Below are 16,798 nucleotides of genomic sequence, written 5' to 3'. Positions count from 1 at the left end.
AGGTTCACCTCGACATTCTGGGAAAAGTTACAAAGCACTATGGGAACAAAATTAGAATTTAGTATGACATTTCACGAACAATTCACACACTCAAAGATATGCTGCGAGGATGTGCTATCGACTTTCACGGATTATGGAGTAAGTATTTACCATTGGTTAAATTTGCCTACAACGATAGTTACCAAGAAACAATCGGCATGGCACCATACCAAGCTCTATAAAGTATAGGTCACCTATTTATTAGGATGAGATGAGCGAGCAAAAGGATCTTGGACCTGACTTAATCACTACTTCATCTGAAGCGATCAAGAAAATACGTCAAAGAATGCAGGCAGCTCAAAGTCGACAAAAAAGTTATGTAGATAAAAGAAGAACATGGGTTGATGAGGTTTGGGGAAAAAGGAAAATTAAGTCTGCAGTTTATTGGGCCATTTGAAATACGCAAACGTGTTGGGAACGTTTCCTATCGACTTGCCCTCCCATCATCGTTATCAAGAATACACGATGTCTTTCATGTCTCCATGTTAAGGAAATATATTCCGGACTCCTCTCATGTGTTAGATTATAAGCCTCTTCAACGAAAAGAAGACTTAACCTGTGAAAAATATCCAATTCAAATTTTTAATAAGAAGATAAAGTAGTTACGGAACAAAATGGTCCTTCTAGTTAAGATACTATAGCGAAATAACTCGGTGGAGGAGGCAAAGTGGGAACATAAGGATGAAATGAAGAATAAGCATCTTGAGTTATTCGGTAAGTAACAAAATGTTTCAAAGGGGGAGGAAATTGTGAGGTATGAATTTTTCACTTGAGTATAATAGAATTAACTTCAACCAAACTGCTCCCGTTAAGTATTAAATAATAATAACAACAGCAACAATAATAATAAATGTAAAATATTTAATTGTAAAGTAATAATGACATGAGCAATGACATAAGTGATGATGCAATAAGAGATGTTTGCAGAGATATCTAAGAAGTCTAGAAATTACTAAGATATTTATGGGAGGATAAATCTAAGCCATTAATCAAGAGTTGTGGTGGCAAAATCCTAATTCCATTAACTTTAGGAAAACCTATAAATACCCCCTAGCCCGTTCATTTTGCATATAATCCTAGAAATCTAATCCACTTCCACTCTAAGCCAAAACATCACAAGTAGAGAAATCCTCAAGTTAGTGAGGTTTAGAGAAGTCACGATTAAGAGGTAGGTAACAATTCAACTGCAATTAAAGAAAAAGTTCTTTTTATACTTAAATTTAGTTTTAACTAATCCTTTGTCTTTCGATAGCTACTACGATATGATTGTTTATTTTCTATTTTCTATATGGTTGGTTATTTCGCCTATACTATGATATTTTCTTATTTACCCTTCCATGGTTAGCTATACTGCCTATATTATGATATTTTCTTACTTGTTCCTTGTATGGCTAGTTGTGCCTCCTAATCCGTGAGACTTTAACTTAATTATGCTAGGGTCGGCTCCGCTATCTGTATTATGATATTCCCTTGTTTACTCCTAGCATGGTCGGTCCTGCCGCCTATATTATAATTTCATTTGTTTAATTTCTTTATGGACAACCCTGCTGCCTATATTAATGATTGTTGCCTAAATATCTTTGTGCGTTGGCTCTATTGTATATCTAGAAACTTCATATGCGATTAAATACTTCATATGTGATTAAATAAGTTGCATTGGACATATGCATTTTTCATGGATTACTTTATAAACAAGATTTTCTAAAAATAAATTTCGTAAAATGGTTGTTGTAGTACTAGGTGGCAAAGTTTCCAAGGAGGGCAAGCCCTCTAAGCTATGTAAAAAGTAATCATTTGGGGACAAGGATATGTAATACCCAAAAGATCAACTAATTAGGCCCAAGGGCGTGTTGTTTTAAAAAATAAAAGTGCTAACCTTGTAGTACAATATACCTAGGGCCCTAATAAAGTTGTTTTGTATTCCTATGTTTCTTTTAAAAACTCAATGTCATCTATGGGCATAATAAGTCATGCATACGTCAAAGTGTTAGCCCAGTATGTGCACAATAATTCATGCATGCGTCAAAGTGTTAGCTTACTGGGTATTAGCTTATGTAGTCCTTACATTGCAGGCAACATTGAGTTGGGCAAGTTGATGCTAAGTCCCAACTGAGGCAAAGTGCATATAGGAATAGTAAACATTGGGTATTACAATGGTCTCAATTGAGTTTCTATCCAGCCATAAATATCATGTGTTAATTTTTGTTTGTAACCGCAGAGTCCTTTTAAGATATATACTAGAGAACCCTTTCATTTGGTAATGAGGTTTTTATGTAACAATGTTTTATATTCTACATTTATAAAAGGCTTAATTTAGAATATGTACCTATACTAATTGTATTGAGGTTCTAAATGTTTTAAATAAATCACCTTATTTAGTAATTAGGGTGGAGCGTTGCGTGTCGATAGATCAGTTAAAGTACCAAAAGGAATAGTGGAAGACGTTTTAATACAAGTTGATAAATTAATATACCTTGTGGATTTTATTGTCTTCGAAGCTAAACTTGTTGTGAATCATTATAAACCAAATCCTGTAATTATTGTTTGACCATTTTTGGCAGATACTAATGCTTTGATTAATTGTAGGAATAGTTAAATGAATTTTTCTTTTAGAAATAAGACTTTAGAATTGAATGTTTTCAACATGTGCAGGCAATCTAATGAAGAAAATGAGAATAAAGATGATACTAATGAACAAAAAGAATTGCTTGAATCTTGTATAGAGGAAAATATTCAAAAAGTGGATTTTTTTGCATTTATTGATGTCTGTTTAGTTAATTCAATTAAGTCAAATAAGCAACTTGAATTTGATATTTCTAATATAAATTGGTTGCTTGATTCTGTATAGACTTTACAAAATTATGATGAAGAGTCAAAATTTAAAGAGTTTGGAATTATTGAAAACACAGAACAACAAGAAGCACCTAAACTGGAATTGAAACTTTTGCCTGAAAGATTGTTTTTTCTTAGAGAAGAACAAACTTATGCCGCTGTGATTTCTTCTACTCTAACAAGCGACCAGGAAAGTAAATTATTAATTGTTCTTAAAAAGCATACAAAATGCAATTAGATGGACTTTAAATGATATTAAAGGCATTAATTCTTTAATTTGCACACATAGAATTAATTTGGAAGAAAATGTTAAAACATGTCAACAACCTCAAAGAAGATTAAACCCACACATGAAAGAGGGAGTCAAAACAAAAATCCTTAAATTACTTGATGTGAGAATTATCTACCTTATTTCTGATAGTAAGTGTGTAAGTCCTACACAAGTGGTGCCAAAAATCTAGAATCACTGTTGTTAAAAAAGAAAAAGGTGAATTAATTTCAACACGAATTACATTTAGTTGGCACATGTGCATTGATTATAGACAGTTAAATGAAGCGACTAGGAAAGATCATTTTCTATTGCCATTTCTTAACCAAATCTTACAAAGAGTAGCTGGACATTCCTACTACTGCTTGTTAGATGGGTATTCAAGTTATCATCAAATTCCTATAGCAGTAGATGACTAAGAAAAGACTACATTTACATATCCTTTTCGGACATTTGCATTTAGAAGAATTTCATTTGGGCTTTGTAATGCTCCTGCAACATCTCAAATATTTATGTTAAGCACATTTTATGATATGGTTGAACATTGTTTAGGGGTCTTTATGGATGATTTGACTGTGTTTGAGAATTCTTTTGATGATTACCTTGATAATTTGGAGAAATCTTTAAAAAGATTTGTTGAAAAAGAACTTATGTTGAATTGGGAAAAATGTCACTACATGGTTACTTTCAGAATTGTTTTGTGTAATATTTTATTTGTTAAAGGAATTGAAGTTGACAAAGCAAAAATAGAAGTCATATCTAAATAGCCACAACCAAAAACAGTTAGAGATGTGCAATCCTTTTCAGGACATGAAAGATTTTATAGGAGGTTTATAAAAAACTTTAGTGTCATATCTAAACTACTTTGTATCCTCTTATTAAAATATGTGCCATTTGAATGGACAGATGATTGCCAAAAATCTTTTGAAAATATAAATTTTCTTTTAACATCTGCACCTATTATGCAATCTCCTGATTGGTCTTTACTCTTGAATTAACGTGTGATGTAAGTGATTTTATTGTTGGTGTTGTTTTAAGACAAAGAAGATATAATAAGCCTATTATGATTTATTACATGAGTAAGACTTTGGATAGTGCTCAAATGAATTATTCTACAACTGAAAAAGAATTATTTGTTGTGATATATACATTAAACAAATTTCGTTCATATTTGCTTGGTTTTAAATCTATTATTTTTACTGAGCATGCTGTTGTGAGATATTTGATAAATAAACAGGATGTCAAACTAAGACTAATTCGTTGGACTTTTTTACTTCAAGGATTTGTTCTTACCATCAAAAATAAAAAAAGGTGTTGAAAATGTTGTTGTTGAACATTTATCAAGACTCACATCCAAATTCTGCACTGACATAACACCCATCAATGATTCTTTCCCTTATGAATTTTTATTTTTTGTTACTTTAATGCCATGGTATGCTAACATTGTTAATTTCCATGTCACAGGTAAAATTCCCTTGCAATGGAATGCTCAAGAGAATAAGACATTTTTTTTTTGTTGAAGTAAATAATTTTTATTGAGATCATCTTTACTTGTTTAAATATTGCCCAAATCAAATTTTTCGGAGATGTTTTCCCGATAATGAGGTAAGCATGTTGTGGACATTTTTCTTCAAGAAAAGCTACAATTAAAATTTGTAATGTGGATTTTACTGTCTACGATATTCAAAGACACATACGAATTTTGTAAAAATTGTGAAAATTGTCAAAAATTGGGATCAGTTACTAAAAGAAACATGATGCCCTTAAATCTTATACTTGAGATCGAAATATTTAAGTGTTAGGGAATTGATTTCATGGGTCCATTTCTATCTTCTTTTGGATTTTTGCATATATTAGTTGCAGCTGATTATGTCTTAAAATGGATTGAAGTAATTTTTTGTCGAAATGGTGATAGCAAAACTATGGTTAAATTTTTAAGAGAAAACATTTTAAGTCAATTTGGAATCCCTTGAGCCATTATCAGTGATGAAAGTAAATATTTTTGTAACAAACTATTTGAGTCTTTAATGAATAAATACAAAATTACATATAAAGTTGCTATCCCATATCATCCTTAAACAAATGGTCAAGTTAAATTAACAAATAGGGAGATAAAATAAATTTTAGAAAAAACTGGTAAAAGACCTGTTGTTTAAGTTGAAAAAGTAGGTTGTCTGTCATTTTAATGGATTATGAGATTTTGTTTTGTCGAATGTTTACGAGCAAATATACTATAAATGATTAGTGTACTACAATTACATCACAACACTTGTCAGATGGCAAAAAAAATATCGGATTCGAATCATATCATATTGTGAACAAATTTCATGATTCGATCGGATGCTTTCTTGCCAACCTAATCGGATTGTGATCGGATCGGGTGAAACCTGGTTCGATCCGAAAAACCGATCAAGTTGGCTTGAAAATTAAAAAAAAATAATGAAACAAACAAAGTCACACCACGCATTCACACAGTTACGTCACACCACACAATCATATGCACATACACAAGGCTCAAGCCTCGGGGATTAGAGATAGCGGACACCAAATAGCAACTGCACGAAGCAGCAGCAACCAGTAGATTGGAGATGCAACCTCGCGAAGCAGTAGCGAGTAGTCACCGATGCAACCACACTAAGCCAAGTCATCGCTGCTATCGCGACTCACCGACGCAATCTACTTTACCTCGATGCAACTACACTAAGCCAAGCCATCGCTGCTATCGTCACTCATTGATGCAATCTACTGCACCTCGAACGGTGCTACTTGTTTTGGCCTTTATGGCTATAAAATATTGATTTTGATGATAATAAAACACATGTTTTGGATAAACAAAGAATTACACATTACGCTTTTAAAACAAGAAAATGATTTTATAAAATTAGTTATTTTTCAAGATGTGGACTAAAATGAAAAAGATTGATTTTAATAAGTATTGTTTTGAATTCTGAATTTGGACCTATTTACAAATATTTGAAACATATTGGCCATATTATAATTTTTATAAATTTGGGCTTGATCATAATTTCAGCAAGTTTTGGGACTGACAAGCACTATTTAGAAATTCTAAAATTGGACATTTTTGTAAAGTTTTATGACGTTTTAGGCTATAGTATAATTTTATAAAGGTTTGGAGTAAAACTATAATTTTAGAGAAATAGTTTTTTCACTATAGCAAAGCGGCTAACCGGATTGAAGAAAACGGCAAACCGATTATGGACAGAAACTCTCTAGAATGAAAGTGGCTAACCAGATTTAGAAAGCGGCAAACCGAATGTGTAAAAATTTAAATTTTTGAACATAACGGTAACATAAAGCGGCTAAACAAATTCACAAAAACAGCAAGCCGGTTATCACCAAAAAGTCAATAACGACTAGTTTTTTTCTTCAACTATAAATTGGCTCAAATCAAACTCATTTTAGATGATACGACCATTGATATTTTGAGCATTTCTCTACAAATCTAAAAGCATAAACTTTGTGTATTCATTTCATTTATTCACACATAATGGGCTTTCATTAGTATTCAAACACATTGTGTGAGAGAAATTTTTGTAATATATTTTTTTTTGTAAAATCCAATTGAGAGGTTGTAAGTGGTAGGATAATTTTGGGTTAAGAGGTTGGGGATAATCTCTTGTTGTAAATGTTCATTGACACTTTGGAAGTCAATTGTAAGCGTTTGAAGCCTTGAGAGGTTTGGATAGTGAAATCCTCAAGCCCGGTGTGCTTGAAGGCGTGAACATAGCGGCGATTGCCGAACCACGTAAAAATCTCATTGTTTGTTTTCTCTTCTCTTACTCTTTTGTTATTGTGATTTATTGAATTTATTGCTTTCGATTCCATTAAGGCATTAGATTGAATTACTGTGTGGTTTACTTAGCTTAAGTTTTAAAATTCCAATTCGCTCCCCCCTCTTGGGTTGCATAACTTGTATTTCAACTTGTTGCCACTTGCTCCACCAGTTGTCACAACCACTGCTGGTTGCTTCACCTCCATAGTCATCATCACCAAGCATTTCATGGTATTTCATTAGAATGTTTTAAATAATTAGTTTAAAAAATTTTGAAACAATATTATATGATGAGGTTTATTATTTTGTCTGATTGCTTTGGTGAAAAAAAAAAGATTTTGAAATTATTAAGGCTATAGACATATATAATGAATATCCATATGACCCAAGTGCATTTTAACGCGAATCCAATCCGAGCCCAATTTGAATTTTTAATCCAATCTAATCCCATCCGATTCAAACTATCAATAATTTGGGTTGAGTTTGGATGACTTTTTTCCTAATCCGATTAACTCGAAACACTATTGGGTTGATTCGAACCAGATTTTAATGAGCTAATGGAATGTAGCCACATTTTCCAACTAATTGATTTACTCTTTAGCACCACTCTTATCTTCAAAGTGCCTTATCGTATGGCACCTCTTGAGTTGAAGGAATCAAAGGTTTAACTATAAGAACTTTATGATAAGGGTTTTATCTACATAATTATCTCCTTGGGGAGCACCAATATCGTTTATAAAGAAGAAAGATGGTTCTATGTAGTTATGTATTAATTATTGACAATTAAATTCAGTCACCATTAAGAGCACATACCTCCTCCCCACATTGATGATCTTTTTGATTAACTTTCAGGTGTATCAATATTCTCCAAAGTTGATCTATGGCCTCAATATCATCAATTGAAAATGAAGAATTAGGATGTACCTAAGACAATGTTCTAAATGCGGTATGGGCATTATGAGTTCCTTGTGATGCATTTTGGGTAACCAATGCTCCAACAACTTTTACGCAATTGATAAATAGAGTATTCTGGCCTTTCCTTGATCAATTTGTCATTGTCCTTATCGATGACATATTGATGTACTCCAAAACCCTAAAAGACCGTAAGGAATATATATAGGGTGATTTTCAAACACTTAGAGAAAGGAAGCTCTATGCAAATTTCGAGAAGTACGAGTTATGACTCAATTGAGTAGTTTTTCTAGGATATATTGTTACTAAGGAGGGCATCTCTATTGATCTAGCCAAGGTTGAGGCCATGGTAAATTAGCCAAAACCTGCTAATGCTGCTGAGATTAGAAGCTTTTTGGGTTTGGCTTGTTCCTATTTTAATAATTCCTTCTTGGAGTGATGCTTATGTCATTTACAGTTATGCTTCTAAAGGGGGATTGGGATGTGTATTAATGCAGTATGGTAAAGTAGTTGCGTTTGTGTTTCAATAATTAACGAGTTATGAGCCGAATTATCCAACTCATTACTTAGAGTTAGTAGCTGTGGTCTTGGCCTTAAAGATTTAGAGACAATATCGTTATAGAAAAATTTGTGAAATTTGTACAGATCACAAGAGTTTGAAATACTTGTTCATCCAGAAAAAATTAAACCTGGGACAGAGGAGATGATTAGAGCTGGTGAAGGATTATGATTGCTCAATTAATTATCATCCTCATAAAGCGAATGTAGTGGTTGCTGGCCTTAATAGGAAGTCATCAATTGCTTTACTGGTATGATCACTACTCAAGGTCAGATACTAGAGGATTTGAAAAAGATAGAAATTAGGGTTATTTTATATGCATATTGAGGTTTAAACTCATTTGAGGGCTCAACATACCTTGATTGATAGGATAAGGTCACACATAATAAGGATCTATAATTCAGAAAACTTTTTAAAGCAATGAAGGCTACACATTCTGAGTTCAAATTTGATTAAAGTGGTGTCGTATGGTTTCGATAGAGACTTTATGTATCAGTAGAAGGATGAGTTGAAAAGGGAACTTATACGAGGAGGACACGACCAAAGTTTAAATGTTCATCCTGGAAGCACTAAAATGTATTGAAACTTGAAGTAAAATTTTTAGTGGAGGAATATGAAAGATGATCTTGGTGATTATGTTTCGAAATATTTAGTGTACCAGCAAGTGAAGACTGAGCATTAAAGACCTACTGGGTCTCTTCAGTCACTCCTTATTCTATAATGGACGTGGGAGCACATTGCCATAGATATTATGAGTCGATTGCCTCAATCGAGGAAAAGTTGTGACTTGATGTGTGTTATTGTGGATAGATTGATCAAGTCAGCATACTTATTGCCAATAAAGAGTACTGAGGAGTTTTGGAAGCTCGGGCAACTTTATTAGATGAGATATTAAGATTACATGGAGTGCCAGTGTCTATTGTCTCAAATAGAGATCCATGATTCACTTCTAACTTTTAAGGTGGCCTATAGAAGGAATTTGGGATGAAGTTGAGGCTTAGCACTACCTTTTATCCTCAGACCTATGGATAGTCAACAAAGACTATCCAAACTCTTGAGGACATATTATGGGCTTGTTTGTTGGATTTAAGAGGTAATTGGAAAGAATTTTTACCATTAGTGGAGCTTTTACATAATTATAACTTCCACTCTAGTATAGGCATGACGCCTTTTGAAGCTCTATATGGGCAAAAGCATAAGTTGCCTATTTCTTAAGACCAAGCTGGAAAAAGGAAGCTATTAAGGCTAGAATTGGTTCAGTTACTACGGACAAAATTAAGTTGATATGCGACCGTCTCTATATAGCTCAAAGTAGGCAAAAGAGTTTTGCTAATCAACTTAGACGTGATCTAGAGTTCCAAGTCAGGGATTATGTTTTCTTAAATTCTCATCTTAGAAAGAAGTTTTCCATTTCGAGAAGAGTGGTAAATGATTATCATGCGATAAAAATGTTATTTTGTGCTTATATTGTCATTTATATTTTTGTTTCTAAAATGAATTAGAAATTATTAACTATATCTTAGCTATATTTAATTTTGTGTATTTTTATGTTTATATTAGATTAAATATTAATTTCACATAATTTTAGGCTCTAAACAGATAAACGGATGTCAAATTTAGATTGCGGAGGTCTGAAAACTTTAAAACGAGTCAAGATCGGCTGAAAATTTAGCTTTTGCAAAAAAGTTCACTTTTTCGGCTCTAAACAGATAAAAGGATGTCAAATTTAGATTGCGGAGGTCTGAAAACTTTAAAACGAGTCAAGATCGGCTGAAAATTTAGCTTATGCAAAAAAGTTGACTTTTTCTATTGACCGAGTACTGATTGGATGATAAAATGAGCTTACAATAGAAATGAATGCATTGGATAGCTGTCAATTTTGACTAAATCTCAGCCATTCACAATTCAACGGCCAAGATCGTGCAACGTGACAATGGTTGGTGAAGCAAGTTGTAGGATTCGAAACTTTGTATTCGAGTCAACCCGATCCACCTATTAACTCACTAAATCTCAATTGTTCTATGACCGAATCGGATGCTTGACATGATGCCACGTGTAAAGTTTGACCAGCCGTTGGATCTTGATCTAATGGCTATGTGGAGCACATGCATAATGAAATACTAACTAGGCAACCCAAGAGGGGGTGAATTAGGTTTCTAAAAAATTAAGCAATTAAAACTAAATACAAATTAAACAAAGCAACCAAATTTGAAATAAACAAATTAATGTGCAATGAAAAATAAAGAGATAGGGTAAGAGAGAGCAAACACCCAATTTTTACGTGGTTCGGCCAACTGTGCCTATGTCCACGCCTCCAAGCTCACCAGGCTTGAGGATTTCACTAAGCGAGCCTCCAAGACTTCAACAACTCTTACAATTGACTTCCAAGGTGTCAATAGACCTTTACAACAAGAGATTATCCCAAATCTCTTAACCCAAGTGTATCCTAGCACTTACAATCACTCCAAAATAAAGATGACAAATAAATTTTCTCTCACACAATGTGTTTGATTATAAATAAAAGCTCAATGTGTGAATGAAAAAAAAAACAAGTTAAAAGCTCAATGATGGTTATATTCTCAGTAGTAAGCTCAATGATAACTCTTGGATAATTTTTTATTTGAATTTGATTGAGTCATTTTATAGTTGGAGTTGTAAACTAGTCGTTATTGGCTTTCTAAACAAAATTGGATCGCCGTTAACTGCTATCGGTTAACCGTTTTGACTAGTCCACATGACTGTTGGGCTAAATTTCAAATAATCGGTATACTGTTTAGAATTATCAGTTAGCCGTTAATTTCTAGAAACTTACAAAATAAATTTGGCTTGACCGTTCTTGCTCAGCGGCTCACGATTAAAATGTAATTCCTTTCTGGAAATTATCAGTTAGCCGTTTATTTCTAGAAACCTACAAAACGAATTGTGCTTATCTATTCTGTTCTTGCTAAAAGGTTCAAGGTTAGAGACTAATACCTCTCTGGAAATTATCGGCTAACCATTTTCAGTTAACGGTTCACCGTTATTTTCCAGAATCAACATTTTTACAGATTTTTGCAGAGAATGGTTTTCCGATTAAAGTTAACGATTATCCAAATACATAAACATGTCTAGGAATATTATAAGTCTTTTAAGTTTGTTATCATCAAAATCAATATTATAGACATATACATGTTAACATTCTCTCCACTTTTTATGATGACATTTACAAGATAAATAGAAAAGTAGATTTACTCCTCAAATGTAATTTTACTCCCCCTAAGTATATTGCCAATCAATTTTTAATAAAAAAGTATGTTTATCCAACAACAGCATATAATCTCCCCCTTCATCATCAAAAAGAAAGAAAAAATGCAATAGACGAAGAAAAATAGGTTCAAAGATTACCCATTTGGTGCGAGCAAAAATTTCGGCAAAATCTCCCCTAAGAAATGAGCATATCCTCAAATACAAAAGTAGTTAAAAACATTTCCATAGATTCTCAAACAAACTCCACTCCAACAACAAAATCAAAGTAGCTCAACTTCATCAATCCAACAACTCAAAGACAATATCCAATCCAACAAGCAACATGCATATAACCATCAATAATCAAAATCATCAAGTTAAAAATATCCATGCAATCTAAAGCCATCATAAAAACTAAATGAGTACATATGCCATAATAATATCATCCAAAATATAAAATGACAAAAGTATGCAAAATCCGAATGCTAAATGAGTACATGTACGAAAATCATATGCAAAAACTGAGATCGGGGCTGCGAGAAGGAACCACGAGGATGGGAATCGAGGATAGCAAGAATACGTCGCTGACCATCAAGAAGTTGTTGCTGATCAAGAAGCTGCTACTGCTGTTGAAGCTGAAATGCAGCAAACTGAGACTCTAGTTGCTGCTGTTGCTCGGAAAGACTTTGAGCACCACCAATTAATTTTTGTATGAGGTCATCTAAAGCTGGTGGATGCTATGAAGTTGGGGGCTGATTAGTGTCCATCTCAAGCTCCTCAACATCAGAATCTGCTGGAGGCTGTGATACGGAGCCACGACGAGGGAGTGGAGGTCTAACTCCTAACCTAAAATTGGGTAACTAAGCAGTAGGGTAAACATCATTAAGCATGCAATCGTCTTATGGAGTAACAAGGGTGTCTTGGTTCTTAAAAGTAGATGTCTTGATTGACTCCCCATTCCTTCAAGAAAATTTGATACTTGTCATACCAATCCTCTTGGTCTCCATATAAATTGAGTCTGGAATAGGTACTTGAAAATTTCGCAATATCTTAGAAATAAGACTGTCATATGGAAGTAACCGATGGTTAAATCCAAGAGTACTCAGCATATGTCTCAAAATAACATAACATAAGTTAATAAGTTAATGAGTTGTATAATAACCCAACATCCATCCTCGTCACCTTATCCGAATACTACTTCTTAGGAGTAACTATCTGCTGTAATATGGTGTGGAGCATCCTAACTTGTAATGGTAACATCTGTGATGGGAAAAGAAGAGCACAAATATCATTTGTTAGGTCTTGACGTCTACAAATATTTTGAACACCATGATGATAAACAAAATCAGCAAACGAGAGAGCCTTCCTAGAGGTATATATCTTATGTCCTTTATTCAAAATACCTAGGATATTGTTTAAGTCATTAACAACAAACTCTATGGGGACACCTACTACATGGGTAATTATTTGATCTAGCCTTTCTGCGGAAATTTCCATATTTGAGTAAAAGACACAAACTAGATTAGGATAAACACATTCATAAAGATCTATTGTCGACTCCCAGGGCAATAACATATCTCTCACACTTCTACCGCATACATAGTAAGAGTGAATTACCTTGCGTCCCATAAAGCGGGATTCAAAGCATTTGGCCAGAGGAGCTGTGGGAAATTGGATCCTCTTGAATTTTGAAGTCTCCCGTGGTGGTATTGGATTCCTACCAGAGACAACTTTTCTCTTGCGAGCAGCCCTTGAAGATTCGGCCAGGGATACAACTAAGGAAATTGGGGGTTTTGGGAAATGATGAAAATGAAAGAAATTGAACCGATGAAAATGGTAATGTAAGATAAAGAAAGTGATTATGATGCTCAATTTGGCCAAAAAGTGATAAAAATTCAGCCAAAATTGAAGAGAATCTTCCGGCTGTCCCTAGGGTTTTAATTTGGGAATTTTTTATTTGAGGCTTGATTTGGTGTTTTGAGTTGATAAAACTAGTCTGAAGATATTGAGAAATGTTTCTATCGGATTAATTTTCCAAGAAATGGCAAGAAATGAAGGATTTTAGAGAGAGATAGAGCTTGGATAACGTGGCTTAGAGAGAAAACGGTGAAGGGGTAAGTGAAAATAGAGAAGAAAACCTGGGAACAGTTTTTATCGCATGAAAACGCCGAGCCGTTTTCTGCAATCGGTACACCAATAATTTCCAGAGAGCTACTAATGAAAGACAGCTATCTGGTTGGCACTAACAATGAAGGATTAATAAAAACTAGTTCTCTATTTTTAATCAGTTCACCAGTTTTGACAAATGATTTGCCAATAATTTTCATATAATTTCCTAGTTTCTGTATTTAAACGGTCAGTCGTCTATTACCAAACGGTTAATCATTTATTTTAACTATGATTTTGCACATGTGTTTTAATTTTTGGCCAATAATTAATCCACTCTAAGATCATTTCATTGATAAGAAATATCTTAATGGCCAATTTAATGGATGATTCATGAATTCACACAATTCAAACAACCAATCTAAATAATCAATCACATTATGAACAACAAAATAGATTTGACATCACATAAAACTAAGTTATTGTGCAATATTCATCATTCCAAGTTCATGCCTAATTTTAGTAAACTATTCTTAATTAAGGGGTTTTGTGAAAATATCAGCAAGTTGTTTTTCAGTTGAAACAAAAATTAATGAAATATCCTATTTTTTAACATGATCTCTTAAGAAATGATGTTTAATCTCTATGTACTTAGTTTTTGAGTATTCGATAGGATTCTTTGACAAGTTTATAGCACTAGTATTGTCACACATGGTAGGCATTTTATCAAGGTAAATGCCACAGTCTCAAAGAGTTTGTTTCATCCATAAGGCTTGAGCACAACAACTTCCAGCTGTAATATACTCAGCTTCGATAGTTGATAGTTCAACCGAATTTTGTTTCTTGCTAAACTAAGAAACTAGAGAATGACCTAAAAAGTGACATGTTCCACTAGTACTTTCACTATCAACCTTATATCCAGCAAAATCGGCATCCAAATAACAATTTAAATCCATATGAGTTCCTTTAGGATGCCAAAGGCCAAGATCTATGGTTCCACTCAAGTAAACGAAAAATTCTTTTCACCGCAAGCAAATGAGATTCTTTAGGACATGATTGAAATCTTGCACATAAGCATATACTAAACATAATATCAATTCTACTAGTAGTCAAGTAAAGTAAAGATCCAATCATACCTTGATAAATTTTTATATCAACTTCCTTACCTTTTTCATCTTTGTCAAGCTTGATTGTTGAGTGAAATACTATCTAAGCAACCCAAGAGGGGGGTGAATTGAGTTATCAAAACTTATGCAAAACAAACCATACAACAATTTAATTATAATACCTTAATAAAAAAAATAATAAATTTAATCAAGCAAGATAATAAAAGAGTAAGGGAAGAGAAATCAAACACGCAATTTTTGCGTGTGAAATTTCACTTAAAAACCCTAATACAAAGTTGTAACTCACATCCAATTTGAGATCTGCAACCACCAAAATCAATGTCCCACGTTAAGGATCTATAAAGACAATTCAGAGAAATAGAGTGGTATATATGAATCTCAATTGGAGCTTGAGGTTAACTCACTAAAAGGACGAATGTAAATCCATTTTTTTTACATTGTGTTATTTCTTTTTATTGTTCTATTCACTTTCATGTTTGATTTAATTTTACAGTTTTCTTCTCTTTACTTTGGTATGTTTTGATTTATTTTCCCATATAAATGGTGGATAATGGTACTATGTGACTTCTTAAGTCGGTATTCTCAATTTTCCACAATAATTGAAACCCCAAAATCAAACATGGAAGAAATAAAACACAAACTATATAAATGTTTTTCCCCTCTCCCTTAGAATGCCATTAGAAAAATTTACAAAACTCGTTATGAACGAATACGTTTGTTAAATATCAATGGCATTCCTTCTAATATTAATTGGTTAATTGAAGCAAAGATCTGGTTAATAGGTGAGTTTTCTGATCCATTTATTTCTTACATGCCTGGTTTTGGTAAAAGCACATTTGCTAAAAAAAAAGGAGAGCTAAAAGACTTACCTCAAAATATCATAACTATGTAAGACTTAGTTGCAAATGAGAAATTTATAAATCTTTAAGAACGGTTTCTAATAATCGTGAAGATAAAATTAAATTCGTTAAAGAAGCCTGAGTAAAGAATCGTTAGATGATATCTTATGATCTCTTAAGACGTATCGAAGTGGATATGTACAACGTGAGATTCATAATTTCTGGATACCATTCCCAAAAGAAAGTTCACAGTTTAGTCTTAGGAATTAAACTTAAAAAGACTCTGTTTGCCAGTTTATAAGAAAACTAGATCGAAAGCCTATCCTTGACACATAGATAGCATTCAAGCCGTTACTGGATGTCCAAAAGAAGATGTGAGATACAATCACAGCTGCCAGTAAATATCCTTTTATTTTGCTATTCTTTTATCATTCACATTATTGTATTTGTGGTGTGATTTTTTATTTAGTCATTAATTGTTCTCTTTTACTATTTGCTTTTTCTAATCATTGTTTACTTTTTCTTTTTGATGTTTCCTTTTGAATTATTAAGGCACGAGCTTTACACGTTATTTGACAAATATGTCAACCTATTTACAGTTGTTTCTCATTATTTATATCACTAAGATCTTTAAATATGAGCTCCTTTTTTAAATACTCTCAACTTGTTTTATAAATTACTCCAATGACAACATCTTCTAGTAGGCAATTAAAAACAAATTGTGTGCTTTCTGTGTTTCACTATAGAAAGTACAAGGAGTTTGTTCATGCAGCTGTAGATCTTGGTCATGTCATAGCTGAGAGGAAGCTACACCTTGTATATAGAGGAGGTGACCAAGGGTTGTCAAGGCTTGTCTTATAAGCTATTTTCAGTAAAGGAGGCCAAGTACTAGGCATTATCCCAAAACCCATTAAACCTCCAGAATGCTTGTCTGGCTCACCAATCGGAGAAACATTAATAGTATCAAGTATGCAAGAGAGAATTGTTGTGCCAATTTGATTGAACTCGCAAGTGCACTAATCTATTGTAGAATAGATCAATGGTAACGAGTGTCGATCCCACGAGGAGGTGAATTTTAATTGCGTTTAGAGTTAATTT

Source organism: Citrus sinensis, chromosome 7, assembly GCF_022201045.2.
Source record: "Citrus sinensis cultivar Valencia sweet orange chromosome 7, DVS_A1.0, whole genome shotgun sequence".
NCBI lineage: Eukaryota > Viridiplantae > Streptophyta > Magnoliopsida > Sapindales > Rutaceae > Citrus > Citrus sinensis.
The sequence above is the reverse complement of the archived record's forward strand: the minus strand, read 5'-3'. Positions refer to the sequence as shown.